Genomic DNA, 15,587 nt, shown 5'->3' with positions numbered 1-15,587 from the left:
GTGGCCAGAGTACAGCAGGAACCCTTTACGGACTGGAAGGTATCCGAGAGGACAATAATCCCTTAGACGGATGTAAGCAGACAATCATTCACCACCGCAGTGTTAATCATCGCATCTCTCCTCCACATCTCCCCGGCAACAGCCAAGTTAAACAGCTACACTCTGACACACTGCACAGTGAGTAGACACACCAACCGCAAAGGCCCAATCCACTGGTGAAACCGATGCCCAAGAAACTAGACTGACCCACACACAAGTTCTAACTAGACTAGAGATGCATACTGTATTTTATTAAGCATTATTTATGCACCACTCTGGATTTCTTAACCTGTTGAGTGTAGGGGGCAGTATTTTGATGTTTGGATGAAAAACATACCCAAATGAAACGGCCTATTTCTCAGGCCCAGAATATGCATATAATTGTCAGATTAGGATAGAAAACACTCTAAAGTTTCCAAAACTGTCAAAATATTGTCTGTGAGTATAACTGAACTGATATTGCAGGCATGCACAACAGCTTGGATCTCTCTCTCTCTCTCACACACACACACACACATATATTGAAGAAGCTACAGTCCAGGTTGAAATACTATTGATTATATATTGTAAAAACAACCTGAGGATTGATTATAAAAACATTTGACATGTTTCTACAAACTTTACGGACACTATTTGGAATTTGTCTGCTCCGTCGTGACCGCTCGAGCGTGTGGATTTCTAAACATAACGCGCCAACCAAATGGAGGTATTTTGGATATAAAAACAATCATTATGGAACAAAAGGAACATGTATTGTGTAACTGGGAGTCTCATGAGTGCAAACAGCTGAAGATCATCAAAGGTAAGCGATTTAATCTATTGCTCTTCTGACTTTCGTGACCAATCTACTTGGCTGCTAGTGTTTGTAATATGTTGTCTACTGAGAGAGATGTTCTTACATAAACACTTGTTATGCTTTCGCTGAAAAGCTGTATTGAGATCTGACACGCCAGGTGGATTAACAACAAGCTAAACTGTGTTTTGCTATATTGCACTTGTGATTTCATGAAAATTCAGTATTTGTAGTAATTTAATTTGAATTTGGCGCTCTGCCAATTCAGCGGATGTTGATGAAAATGATCCTGCCAACGGGGTGGGTGCATCAAGAAGTTAACCACCTACGGACTGGTACAAATCCTCTGCCAACTGAGGGAATACTCAACAGGTTGGGTTGCGTGATGGCGCCATTCACTTAACCCAACTTTAACAGGTACATCTGCCATAGGGTAAATTGTCATTCAGGTTCGTAAACACCTCCTCTAAAGTGTGCAACACATCCACAACCCTCGTCTTCCTGAAAAACAGCCATGGAGTTGAGAGGGCTTGATGTGGTATTTGAAAAGAACCCCATCCCAGACTCATTCTGGAGTAGCTCCCAGAGAGCCAATGCAGCTTTTCATGGCATCATTCCGGACAGATTAGACACCATGTTTAAATGGCAGCCCAGAGGAGAGGTTTCGAGGAACAGCTGGAGGTAGGCAGCAGAAAAATGTCTCTGCTCCTTTTGTTTTGCGTGGAAAAGAGGACATATTCTTTCTTTTTTAACTGCCTTTTGTTCTCTGAGATCAGATGAACATTTCCATTCAGCGTTATTAAGATTACATTCCTAAACATGCAATGGTACTGTGTCAAAGGAAACAGGAACAAAGTATTTACTCTTTGTTTGGCCTAATTTGGTCGTTTATTGAAGCATGCATGTTCAGTTTTAAATCACTGAACTGCACAACATTCTGAAGAGGAATCAAACTCAAGGGCATTTGTTATTAGCAGCTAATTACTGGTGACTGATCCAATATGTTCCATCTAATGGAGATTAGCCCTGCGACCACCTGACGCAATGGGGGGGGGGGGGGGGGGCAGTCATCTCTCTACACTGCCTCTGTGATTTGTGCAGATTTAGAGTGGGAAGTGCAGGAAGTGATTCGAGTTATGTAACATCTAACTGAGCATGATGCTTTTCAGCTACAGCAGCTTCATACCAGAAGATCCTATTAATTATTCATACGTGTTTACTTGTTCGGTAACTGCTACATATGCATGGCAAGTCAAAGAGGGGGCAGGTTTTTTGACTCCTGAGACTTCAGTCCTGATATGGAACTGTAACTATGGTTCTCTCACGACAGACTGTCAAACTGTCATTGGGGAACCCATCTGTAAAATGATCAGCAAGTTTGAAAAGCTGACAAACACAACTAGTCTAAATGTAGCCTAATGGACTGAATTAAAACATGTCGTGGTGTTGAAAATGGATGGTCAAAAAAATACCTTTTGGATACCAAGACAGATGGTTGGTTGCCTATGAATTGAGGCAACCGGTAGTCTAGATGTTTCAGAGCAATACAGCCTGATATTTCCATTACCCCTGGACTCGTATCCAGCTGCTGGAGTGTCAATTCATTCACTATTCCCCAGTAAATCCGTTCATATGCTAATCCAAAATGACCTATCCTGACTCGATCAATCCCGCGTCCGGACAGTCATTAGAGCAACACAACAGAATCTACTCCCACTGAAAGGCTCTAGTTAGCTTGACCACGCACCACGAAGAGAAGCGGTATAATAACACACCCATTACAGAGGATAGCATATGAATGAGAGGTGAAGATAGTGGGACTATTTATACTATTGCGTGCGAGAACACACTTTTTTTATATATTAAAGAATGATACGTTCCTAAGTAGTAGCACTAGCAATGGTAACATTTAGCCTGCTTCTAAACCATGAACGCTTAATTGTGAAATACATTTAAACTCTTAGCCCACTGATGTAGATATTATTTTTGGTTTAAATCGAGCACACCAAGAGAGCCACATAGGCTACATTTGTTGGCCGCTGTGTTCTACAGTGTAGCCTATCTTGCGGTGAGAAAATATCAAACCCTTTCAACCGCATTAACAGTTCACCCAGGCTGGCAGTTTTCTGTCATTTCTTCCTCGTAAACTAAACCAGTGGTTCCCAACCGGGGAAACTAGGACCCCTGCGGGTACTTTGCCTATCCACGGGGGGTACTTGAGAAGACTCACGAGAGCATAGGTTTACTGGTCAAATGTACATGAGGGCAGAATCACAGAACAAAACCACAATTTACAAACAGAAATAGATAGTGTCGTGAAGGTAGGGACACAACAGGGCGCAAAAATAGCCTTGTCAACTGCGCAATAACAGCTTGATACAAAATAATGGAGCAAAGGGTAGATTATAGGCTTTGCTTACCTTATTACAAAGTAGGTGAGAGGGAGAGCATGGCTCTGCTTCCGGTGATGTTAGTTTTCAAACACACTTTCATCATTGCAAACCTTTTCATAGTCTAGGCTAGCCTACTATTCATGCGTCACAGTTTTACGAATCCTGCGCTCTCCCTCTCCGGTCCGTGAGAAGCCGCAATATGTTCCTAGACTATTGTCCCCCTCGCTCCGCGAGTATTTTAGTCAAGCTGCTCCGCAAACACATCCGACAAGCGCACGGATTCTTGGAAGTAACGCTATAAGTGTAGAAAAAACACACAAAAAGTGGTTGAACACAAATACCCCTACAGTTAGTCCATCTACGTTGAGATAATGCAATAGCCTAAAAGGTGTACATTCCGAACAAATCCAAAACAATCATTTCGGAGGTAGCAACCGAAAACTAGAAAGTAAAAATGTTCCACAGGGACTTTAAGTGCGTAACCATACGGAGCGCGGAGCAGCGACTTACTCGCCTGACTGCCTGGCTGAATAAGTGCCTGGCTGCACCACCACCGCCTCACCTCCCGACTGCCAATGACCAACCGTGATGTCAGGAAGTCACCGTCCTAACGTTAGTATAATTAGCGGTGTGAATGACTGGTGTTTTGGAATCATTTGCATGCAAATTGAACCATTTCCCCGAATCAACTGCCCCCTGGCAATCAGCTAAGAAAGAGAGAGGTAGAAAATGAATAGACTGTGGGGTATTGGGAGGTATAAGCCACTAAACAAAATGCATAACAATTACCAATATAATGGAGGAGAAGGGTCATAGCCTATGGTCTACAGAATACTAGTGTGGACTGGAGTAAGGTAATCAAACTGCCTTTATTTCCCAATACACTGTAGTCTAAGAGGTCATTTTACATACTGCTTGGTTATCAAATGCTTATAAGCAGTTTATCAACAGATATATATATATATATATAAACATTGTTACTAGGCCTCTGAAATAGCTCCCTGTCATTGACTACTTTCTGCAGGACCACAGAGGTGAACAATAGCTACACTTTTCACCTCATCCACATCAATGACCAGGAAGGAAATGTGAGAGGCAAGAACGTTTTTTAACACAAGGCTATTGGAACATAGTTGGGACAAAACTGTTCATAATTGACTGTACTTCCAATCTACACCGAAAAGATCCCAGACATTTTTCAGACGCACAAAAAGTGTATTTCTCTCAAATTTTAAGCACAAATTTGTTTTGATCCCTGTTAGTGAGCATTTTAGATTTTGTCAATATAATCCATCCACCTGACAGGTGTGGCATATCAAGAAGATGATTAAACAGCATGATCATTACACAGGTGCCGGGAACAATAAAAGGACACTAAAAATGCCAGAGCAGCAGCTACTCTTCCTGGACTCCAGCAAAAGTGAGGCAGTTTATACAATTTTAAAAACATTACAATACATTCACAGATTTCCCAACACACTGTGTGCCCTCAGGCCCCTAGTCCACCTCTACCACATATCTACAGTACTAAATCCATGTGTATGTATAGTGCGTATACTATCGTGTGTGTGTGTGTGTGTGTGTATGCATGTGTCTGTGCCAATGTTTGTGTTGCTTTACAGTTCCTGCTGTTCCATAAGGTGTTTTTTTAATCGTTATTTAAAATCAAATTTTACTGCTTGTGTCAGTTACTTGATGTGGAATAGAGTTCCAAGTAGTCATGGCTCTATGTAGTACTGTGTGCCTCCCATAGTCTGTTTGGGACTGTGAAGAGACCTCTTGTGGCATGTCTTGTGGGGTATGCATGGGTGTCCGAGCTGTGTGCCAGTAGTTTAGACAGACAGCTCTGTGCATTCAACATGTCAATACCTCTCATAAATAGAAGTAGTGATGAAGTCAGTCTCTCCTCCACTTTCAGCCAGGAGAGATTGACATGCATATTATTAATATTAGCTCTCTGTGTACATCCGAGGGCCAGCCGTGCTGCCCTGTTCTGAGCCAATTGCAATTTTCCTAAGTCCTTTTTTTTGTGGCACCTGACCACACAACTGAACTGTAGTCAAGGTGCGACAAAACTAGGGCCTGTAGGACCTGCCTTGTTGATAGTGTTGTTAAGAAGGCAGAGCATCGCTTCATTATAGACAGACTTCTCCCCATCTTAGCTACTACTGCATTAATATGTTCTGACCATGACAGTTTACAATCTAGGGTTACTCCAAGCAGTTTAGTCATCGCAACTTGCTCAATTTCCAGATGATCTATTACAAGAATTAGTTGAGGTTTAGGGTTTAGTGAGTGTTTTGTTCCATATACAATGCTTTTTGGTTTAGAAATATTTAGAGCTAACTTACTCCTTGCCACCCACTCAAACTAACTGATTAAACTAGCTGATTGAGTGTTGCAGTCATTTCAGTCGCTGTAGTAGCTGACGTGTATAGTGTTGAGTCATCCGCATACATAGACACTCTGGCTTTACTCAAAGTCAGTGGCATGTCGTTAGTAAAAATTGAAAAAAGCAAGGGGCCTAAACAGCTACCCTGGGGAATTCCTGATTATACCTGGATTATATTTGAGAGGCTTCCATTAAAGAACACCCTATGTGTTTTGTTAGACAAGTAGCTCTTTATCCACATTTTAGTAGGGGGTGTAAAACCATAAAACATACATTTTTCCAGAAGCAGACTGATCAATAATGTCAAAAGCTGCACTGAAGTCTTAACAAGACAGCCTCCCCAATAATTTTATCATCAATTTCTCAGCCAATCATCAATCATGATAACTGCAGGAATATCCACCGGAGCTGTTGCCAGATAATTCAATGTTCATTTCTCTACCATAAGCCACATCCAATGTTGTGTTAGAGAATTTGTCAGTACGTCCAACCGGCCTCACAACCGCAGACCACGTGTAACCACGCCAGCCCAGGACCTCCACATCCAGCTTCTGCATCTTCTGTGCGGAGGGGGGCCAGGGTGCCGAGGAGTATTTCTGTCTGTAATAAATCCCTTTTTGTGGGGAAAAACACATTCTGATTGGCTGGGCCTTGCGCCCCATTGGGTGGGACTGGCTCCCAAGAGGGTGGACCTATGCCCTCCCAGGCCCACCCATGGCTCAAGCCTTCCCAGTCATGTGAAATCCATCAATCAGGGCCTAATGAATGCATTTCAATTGACCGATTTCCTTATATGAACTGTAACTCAGCAAATCTTAGACAATTATTGGGTTTATATTTTTGTTCAGTATGTTTTATTTATTTATTATTTAATCTTTATTTAACTAGGCAAGTCAGATAAGAACAAATTCGTATTTACAATGATGGCCTAAGAACAGTGCCTTGTTCAGGGGCAGAACGACATATTTTTACTTTGTCAGCTCAGGGATTCGATCTAGCAACCTTTCGGTTAATGGCCCAATGCTCTAACCACTTGCCGCCCAAAATATATATTCACATCATAGTAAAACAACTTGAAAGCCAATGTAGAAAAATTGATATATAGGCATAAGCATATCAGTGTAACGACTGGGTCCTGGGGTATGTTTGAGACCAAAATAAATAGTTCCACTTTTAGAATGAAATCAGTGTATCCCGTTACAAACCCAAATATATACTTGATTTAACTATGTGAAGTCAGTCACAATTAGATGTCGCATTTGGTGAGGTGATTTGGTATTGAAAGGTTTATTTGTGGACTCAAACCAGATTACAATGGCTCAAAATAGCCAAGATGTAAGTCATCTTACAAACACTTGGACAGCTCTAAGGCTGTAATGCTATCCAAGCTCCTTTCCAGAATTAGTGTTAGGGGTGTTTAACAATGTCCGAATACTGCTGCTAATTTGCTTATTTGTTTTGCATTGAATGGGTCGAGAGAGGGAAAATGATGACCAAACCCAACAAAATAGATTTATTTCTGGTGAAATATGCTTAACGGATTTATGGTTAATTTCTAAGGGGAAACAGTATAATGAGGGGGAGTTAGTAATTAAATCAAGATGTGTTTATTTTTCCTCAAATGCCTCTTCGGCAGTGTTTTAGCAGAGGAAAAAGTGAAGTAAACAGAACTTGTTGAGACAGTTTGTGAAGTTGCTAAAAACTGCTGGTGACTCTGGACAACTCTCAGTTTGAGGATGTTGCAGTCATCTTTCTGTTCTCCTTTACCTCCTGGAGTCAGCCTACAGCTTTCTCTCCCGATGCTGCATGTCTGGCCTGGATTCTCCCTTCACACGTGGCGGAGTGCCTCTCCCTGGCTGCCAGTCTTTAGCCCCACATACAAGTACACAATCCCAACCCCTTTACAAACAAGAGTATCAATTACCCCTCACCCTATATTTAAGGTCTTTCCAAAGGCTTTTATGAGGAACTGTAAGTGACAGCGTCCCCACTTCACAGCCGCAGAGTGGGTCAACTGGTCTGGGGCCTGTTGCCGCTTCATATGGGCTTTAGTCTTTCCCCAATAAACTGATCCAGGGCCTAGTTTCTTTACTGCTCTAATAAAAACATAGGGGCCAGCTTGGGGAACATGCCATGGGGAATATTTCCTTTAGTGCCTCTGGATGGTCATTTCAGTTAAGGAGAACAGGTTCACTCCCTTCCAAAGCATGCATTAGCATATCAGTGACTTTGTCCTGATCAAAGAGGATGAACGATAGTGTAAACAAGCCAATTGAAATATGTTTTATAGTTACACTTCCTGAGAGGATCTTACCTGGCATTTCTTTCTGAATTGTGTGTATTCTTATTTTTTTATATACACTGAACAAAAATATAAAAACGCAACAATTTCAAAGCTTGTACAGAGTTGCAGTTCGGATAAGAAAAGTCAATCAATATAAATACATTAATTAGGCCCTAATCTGTATTTAGATTAGGGCCTATGATGAGCTTCCCTGAGACGGTTTCTGACAGTTTGTGCAGAAATTCTTCATTTGTGTAAACCCACAGTTTCACCAGCTATCCGGGTGGCTGGTCTCAGACGGTCCGACAGGTGACGATGCCTGATGTGGAGGTCTTGGGCTGGCGTGGTGGTCCTGGGCTGGCGTGGTGGTCCTGGGCTGGCATGGTTACACGAGGTCTGCGGTTGTGAGGCCTGTTGGACGTACTTCCAAATTCTCTAAAACGACATTGTTGGTTTATGGTAGAAAAATTAACATTAAATTATCTGGCAACAGCTCTGGTGGATATACCTATTTTTTCAATTACATTTTTACCCCTTTTTTCTCCCCAATTTTGTGATATCCAATTGGTAGTTACAGTCTTGTCCCATCGCTGCAACTCCCATACGGACTCGGGAGAGGCGAAGGTCGAGAGCCACGCGTCCTCCGAAACACAACCCTGCCAAGCCATACTGCTTCTTGACACACTGCTTGCTTAACCCAGAAGCCAGCCGCACCAATGTGTCAATGCGTCAGCTTGCAGGCGCCTGGGCCGCCACAAGGAGTTGCTAGAGCGCGATGGGACAAGGACATCTCGGTTGGCCAAACCCTCCCCTAACCTGGACAACGCAGTGCCAATTGTGCCTAATGGGTCTCCCGGTCATAGCCAGCTGTGACACAGCCTGGGATCGAACTCGGGGTTGTAGTGACGCCTCAAGCACTGAGATGCAGTGCCTGGGATATTTTATTTCAGTTCATGAGACCAACACTTTACATGTTGCATTTATATTTTTGTTAGTAAATATTTCTAGGTATTACTGCACTGTTGGAGCTAGAAACAAGCGTTTTGCTTGCATGTGGGATAACATCTGCAAATCTGTGTACACAACCAACACTTTGATTTGAGTTATCATACACCAATATTATCTAAACTTACTTTGAAAAAATTTGTCAGGATAAGAAACCAGCGTTTTTTCCAAGCTTGCGTTGGTCCAAATGGACCCACAACAAAATGTTTTAACACCACCATCCTCCTCTCTCCTTTCACGTGGCAAATGCTGATGATGACTATCACTGAGTCAACACAGCAGCTAAGGAAAAGGGGGATATCTAGTCAGTTGTACAACTGAAGGCATTCAACTGAAATGTGTATTCCGCATTTAACCCAACCCCTCTGTATCAGAGAGGTGTGGGGGGCTACCATAATCGACATGCATGGCTTCGGCACCCTAGGAACAGTGGGTAAACTGCCTTGCTCAGGGGCAGAACAACAGATTTTTACCTTGTCAGCTCTGGGATTCAATCCAACAACCTTATGGTTACTGGCCCAACGCTCTAACCCAAGGGTGGGTAACTCCAGTCCTCGAGGGCCTAATTGGTGTCACATTTTTCTCTATCCCTAGCAAACACAGCTGATTAATCAACTTGCACTCTAAACTGAAGATCATGATTAGGTGATTATTGGAGTCAGGAGTGTTAGCTTGGGAAAAACTGTGACCCTCGAGGCCTGGAATTGCCCACCCCTGCTCTAACCACTAGGCTACCAAGTCTCACCCCAATAGCTGATCACTGAGCTGATCACCGAGGAGAGAGACAGAGCTGATCACTGAGGAGAGAGACAGAGAGAGAATTGTCATTTTCTGGTATGACTTCTCAGAGATAACCACGTACATTTTTGGAGACAGGGCTCGCATCAAATCATTTGCGACCAACAAGCCAGTTAGATTGTCTGAGGGAAAGGAAGTTGAATCTAACCTTGTTTCCAGCCTCAGATAGGGGGTTTAGGGGGTTGGAGTAATTCCCCAAATCTCTGCTACTACCGTTACCAGTCTCTTCCAGCAGGCTCAGCCAAGTACTAAGGGGGACTAAGGCTGTGGATGGACACTCAGCTCAGCTCAAGAGCACTTCTACAATAATGCTTCTTCTACAATAATGCTCCCAGCAGATAAGTGATTATTATATTATATTATATATTTTTTTTAGAGAGGAAAAATGGGGGAAAGGAATAACGAGAAGAGTAGCCAGTTTGGCGGAAATTATAATCCGTCCGTCCTTCCGTCTAGTGGCCCTGCTTACAGCCAGGCTGGGGAAGTCATTAGGCCACAGGGAGAGCGTGTGTTCTCCTGCTCCATGCATGGAAGGTGCCTGGGCTCTGGAGTGACCTTGAGGAGAGGCTCTTGAGGGGCAGGCTATTTCAGCCCTTGCTGGCCCACTTACAACAAGAGTTCTTCAGCGTGAAGAAACGTGTTGCTTGGGCCCCATCCATCAAGCCATCCATCTCAAGCCACAGACAGCCTGGCTCTCAGGGGCTGTGGAGCACGTTCATCAGTGTACAGTACATTACCCTAACCCCGTCTCTCTGTGAGCTTTCCCAGTCCTACATGTGGATTCAGATTCAAAACATAACTGGGTCACGTTTGCCTCCGGCTGAAAAAGGTATGTGTAGAAGATGCAAAGGGTAAATGGCAACTGAGAAACATGAGCGATTGAGAGAGAAATGATTTTGCATCAACGTGAAGTAAGAAAATGGAACAGCCTCTTCAGTGAACAACCTGCTGTCTAATCCTCCCACACCAAACATCCTAGGGCTGTTTAATGACTAAGCTCCTTGACTAGAATACAGTATATACATATGAAGTGGCTACAACGTATGTGAACATTATTAAAGTGACCAGGGTTCAATGACCATGTACATAGGGCAGCAGTTTCTAAGGCTGGTTGCTCCAATTCAGTCAGACTGCATGGTTCTGGAAAACCGCAGAGTTCTATTCCAGAACATTCTCCTCCTTGGAGCTCCCTCTCCCCTCAAGCGCCACAGTTGCCATATGGAGAGGAGAGACCAGATGTTTCATTCATAATAGATATGATCAGCCTCATTAGGGTGACCACAGCAGAGCAACAACAGCAGCAGCTTGATACATGATATTGCCCCATTTTGTCAGTTTACTAAAGCCTCAGATGTACTCTACAACACCACAGCCAGCTATGCAGAACAACAGTACTGTACATATTGCTAACGCATACCGCTTGAAGAGAGGAACAGAAGACGCCAAATTGAACACAGTCTGTGGTCTAGGAAGGGGAGTACATCTCCCCAGTGATCTAAACACAGCCAACGTGTGTGATTACAGTCTCCTGTTTTAGCCAATCACCTGGGTCGCGCTCCACTTTCTCCAGAGCCTCCTGTAATGGTTTAAACCTCAGCAATTCAAACTTCTAGTTAAATAAACCCTTGCTTAAGTATGCCATGTTTAAATATTTAGTTGAGAAAGACTGGCTGGAAGGGGAGAAGGATCAGTCAAACAGTGGTGGGTCTGCCTGAGGGGGTTCTGTCTGTCCATTATTGTCAGGGACCAGGAGGGAGAACAGTGCTCTGCTTATGTCCACTTATAGCTCCGTTTGAATTTCAATTTGTTATCAACACAACTCAAGGACATGGCAGAACATTCCTCAGACAACTGTCTAGGGGAGAGTTTCCTCCTTACTGTTCCACAAATAATCAAATCCAGTAGACTAAGAAAACAGAAGATTTACGTTAATTCAGTTTTTATAACTGCCATTTTAAATCCGTCAGATGTCATTTGTGCCAGTAAGGGCACACCTCTAAACTTAGAGAGACAACAAGTGGCAATTAATGTGTACTGGCAAAGAAAGACCATACAGGGCTCTTGCTTTCTTAAAGGCGTGCACGCTCACGTACACACTGCAGTCTGGTAAATGTATCAGGGTTAGGGATCAGGGAAGGCGTGGACCCGAGTCCAGGATGGACTGCTATAGCTTCCTGTTACAGGAGAGCGAGCGAGAGAGAAAGCCAGGACACTCATTCATCTGCTAAGAAAAATATTACCCTTGGCTTCTGTTTTAAATATCTTTGTAATTTGCAATAGCAAATATAAAACCTCTGAAAAATCAGATCAGAGTCCAATCAGCCTATTACTTGCCTGTTACAAACACCAAGTTCCAGTCAGTTCCATGGGTTGGTGTGCGTGTGTGTGTGTCAAAATACGATTGGTTAGAAGCTTTTCGTACAGAAACAATCTGCTACTGTAAACCCCATCTGAATACACACAACAAGACATGAGGAAATATCAGAATGAGCCATGTCTACCCAGGAATAAACAACAGACCTGGTTTCTTCACTAATCCATTTCTACCCTTCTGCTGTCACCTCAATAATCCAACCTAAAGCCTTTCACTTGGATAACTTTCTCATGGGGGACTTATGCTTTTAGTACTACAGGCTATTCTGAATTAAACATTTATTTAATTGATAGAGATTTTGCAGAATAAGTGAAGTTGTAAGAATAAGCAAAGGTGTGTCGAGCCAGGAATAAATAGAGTTGTCTGTTATGAACAGATTAAACGAGATGAAGAGAAAAGGGGGGATTTAAAACACTTCAACCTGATTTCAGAGCCAGGAGAACAAAAAGCTTATCTAAGTGGTCAATAAAGTCATAAAGAGGATGACTTCCTAACCACACAGCAGAGGTTCTGGGAGGAGGAGGAAGGGGGTCCTCATCCAATTAACAGTGTTTCATCTCAACCAACCCTGAAATAAAACAACCACCCTTCCAATTCACCAACTATTAAAAGGACTTTAATCATCCGATTTCCTGCATCAAGCTGTGATCGATGATGAGCCGATGACACACAAGCTCCACGTCGATATGACCCACCGCTGCTTTCTCCACAGGGGAGGTCTGGTCCAGCTCCGGTAGCAGTTATGGATTGGTAACTGACGAGGGATTGGCAGTTCTAGGATCTTTGGAATGAGCTGTGGATTTCTGTTAACAGACACAGAGTGAGTGTGACCCCACCACTCAACAGTCTAGTGTTGAAACGGTTTGGAGGTCTGAGACAGCACTAAGGAATAGATGGATGACTCATTTAGAATCCACGTGTACTGTGTAATCATGAAAACTCAGCAGAACACACAGACATGCACAAATACACACACACACAGTCCAACAAAGGGTGGAGGTATTGAGACAATCAGGAGCCCCTCTACCACGTCTTTCCCCACTCCCCACTGTAGCTCCTATTACCCCCCTCATGTAGTCTGGAAATCAGTGAGAGAGCAACACCCTGAGAGGAACTAAATGACCCTGGCACAAGGCTGTTCATAACACCCAGCCTGCCATTCGCCCCTGTTTATTTGAACTGTGAACCACACCGTGTATGTGTGTAGAGAGAGGGAGGGCGAAGCCGGCTATTATAAAGTAAATCCTGTGTCCTGCCCCTTTCACACTCTGAGCACGTTTATCTCCCCGCAGGCGCCCGGCGCTCCTGTGGTTCTCCAGGCACAGACAGTCCTCTGTGTGCCCAGCCAGGGCTGCACGGCACAGGCATGGAGAGAACAAACACCCCCTGCCCTCCTGGAGCCCCAGAGCCCAGACACAGGACATGCTGTGACCCACATATGGGAAGCCCTCTCAGCATTGGACTACCGCCTGCTAGGCCCCCTCCACTCACTGCACAAGGCCAGTGATTATGTATGGAGATTATTCAAAGCAGTCCCTGTGATGGAGGGAGACTGGAGGAACAGTGTGTTTGGGATTTGGTTCTTGGTAACAGTGCCTGGGGGTAGTGGAGGATGAGAGACTGTATCATAAATGAACCCACTGTTTTAATCCACAGCCTGGAAGGACTGTGCTACCAACCCAGATCTCAAAACAACTCTAGGATCCTGCACACCCAAACTGAAGAGATACATGTACAATATTGAGTTCCCTCCGTAGTTTTTGGAGTTCACTTATTGCGGGGGGCGGTGTAAATGTACTGAGATCTAAAATAGCAGACATTTACCTTGTCTGACATTTCTGAAGTACTGGTTGGCTGTAATTCTGCTGCTGCCAACTGTCGCTATTTGTAACCCTCATCTATCCATGTGTGGGTTGCTTTTAAATAGCACCACATAAATCAATGGAAATAAAAAAAGACTTCACTCTGATGACGTGGTAATATTGACCAGGAAAACCAGATAGCAATGCTGTCACGTTCTACATAGGCCTCCAATATGAATTTGATGTGTCAGGCTCAAGCCCTTCTCCATTATACGCTAGTTAGACACAGTGTAAATATTCAATCATTAGAAAAGTATAGCATTGCATATTTGCTACTGAACGTCAGCTGAGGTCTGTTTTGGGATAATAAGAAAACAAACAAATAATCAGCAGCACAATTTTCCTTCTGAAGACTTCAATCCACTTTAGATTCCCCCGAAAGCCCCTTTGACTCATAAACTTGGCGTTAACATTTACGTTTTTAGGAATGTAGCTGACGCTCCTTATCCAGTGCAACTTACAGGAGCAATTAGGGTTAAGTGCCTTGCTCAAGGGCACTGACAGATCTTTCACCTAGTCGGCTTGGGGATTCAAACCAGCAACCTTTCGGTTACTGGCCCAACGCTCTTAAATGTTTATGATACAGCCTTCGTGCCACTGCTCTGCTAGCCAGAGCTGCCTGGTGTCCAGTTGAATCACCCTCAGCCTGCCCACCCAGCCATAAGGAGGACGAGCAGGTCAGTCAGTCAGCCAGTCAGTCAGTCAGTCAGTCAGTCAGTGAGTGAGTGAGTGAGTGAGTGAGAATGAGAGAGAGAAGGACAGGGGGAGAGAGAGACAGCATGAGAGAGGTCATTTATCTGACTTGCTCAAAATCACATCCTGTTGCTACCTAAACTCCATTGATTACTCGAGAAACGCAGATCCTTTCATGTGGACATAGGGGAGGTTAACCATTTCATATCAATACAGCTTCAGTTTCTTTAGATCCTGTAAATGGATGGATAAACACAGAAATAAAAAACAAGCCGTATAAGATGTCTTCCACGTTAGAAAAGGACCCGAGTGAGCACATTTGTTGATGACATAGCATGAATCTGAGGGTTGAACAAAAAAGCTGAACACATGAACCCTGCCATCTGGGACGCATTTAGTATGCATGTGCAAATGATTACATATTTCCCAAAAAGAAAATTTGAGAAGTCTTTAACCTTTTGACACAAATTTGAATGTTATTTTCTGACTTAAGCATAAGTAAGCAAAGTATAGTGTCTGCCAAACAAAGAGATAGATTCAGAGACAGAAGAGAGAGAGGCAGCGAGAGAGAGAGAGAGGCAGCGAGAGAGGAGAGAGGCAGCGAGAGAGAGAGAGAGAGGCAGCGAGAGAGAGAGAGAGGCAGCGAGAGAGAGAGAGAGGCAGCGAGAGAGAGAGAGAGGCAGCGAGAGACACAGAGGCAGCGAGAGACAGAGGCAGCGACAGACACAGAGGCAGCGACAGACACAGAGGCAGCGAGAGACAGAGGCAGCGAGATAGAGAGAGAGAGAGAGAGAGAGAGGGAGGGACAGCGACATTGAAAGAACGAGAGGGACAGAGAAAGAGCGAGAGAGGGACAGAGAGAGAGAGAAAGACAGGGACCGAGACAGAGAGAGAGACACACACAGAGGGAGAGAGAGGGACAGCGACATTGAAAGAGCGAGAGGGACAGAAAGA

The 15,587-nt window shown here is 43.8% G+C and overlaps 1 protein-coding gene across 3 annotated transcripts in view; it reads right to left on the bottom strand.

Moving 5' to 3' along the window:
- The window catches only part of LOC115138228 (prickle-like protein 2), a 140,724-nt gene that overhangs the window by 18,517 nt on the left and 106,620 nt on the right, over positions 1-15,587 (bottom strand). Inside the window, exon 1 of one of the 3 annotated variants that reach the window (XM_029674880.2) lies at positions 3,253-3,790. The exons of the other annotated variants lie outside the window; for them this stretch is intronic. The gene's annotated coding sequence lies outside the window, so the exon portion shown is untranslated. Of the gene's footprint in view, positions 1-3,252; positions 3,791-15,587 lie in introns of those variants that run through there. 3 annotated transcript variants of the gene reach the window in all.

Source organism: Oncorhynchus nerka, linkage group LG2, assembly GCF_034236695.1.
Source record: "Oncorhynchus nerka isolate Pitt River linkage group LG2, Oner_Uvic_2.0, whole genome shotgun sequence".
Classification (NCBI taxonomy): Eukaryota; Metazoa; Chordata; class Actinopteri; order Salmoniformes; family Salmonidae; genus Oncorhynchus; species Oncorhynchus nerka.
This window is presented reverse-complemented; position numbering and strand designations above follow the sequence as displayed.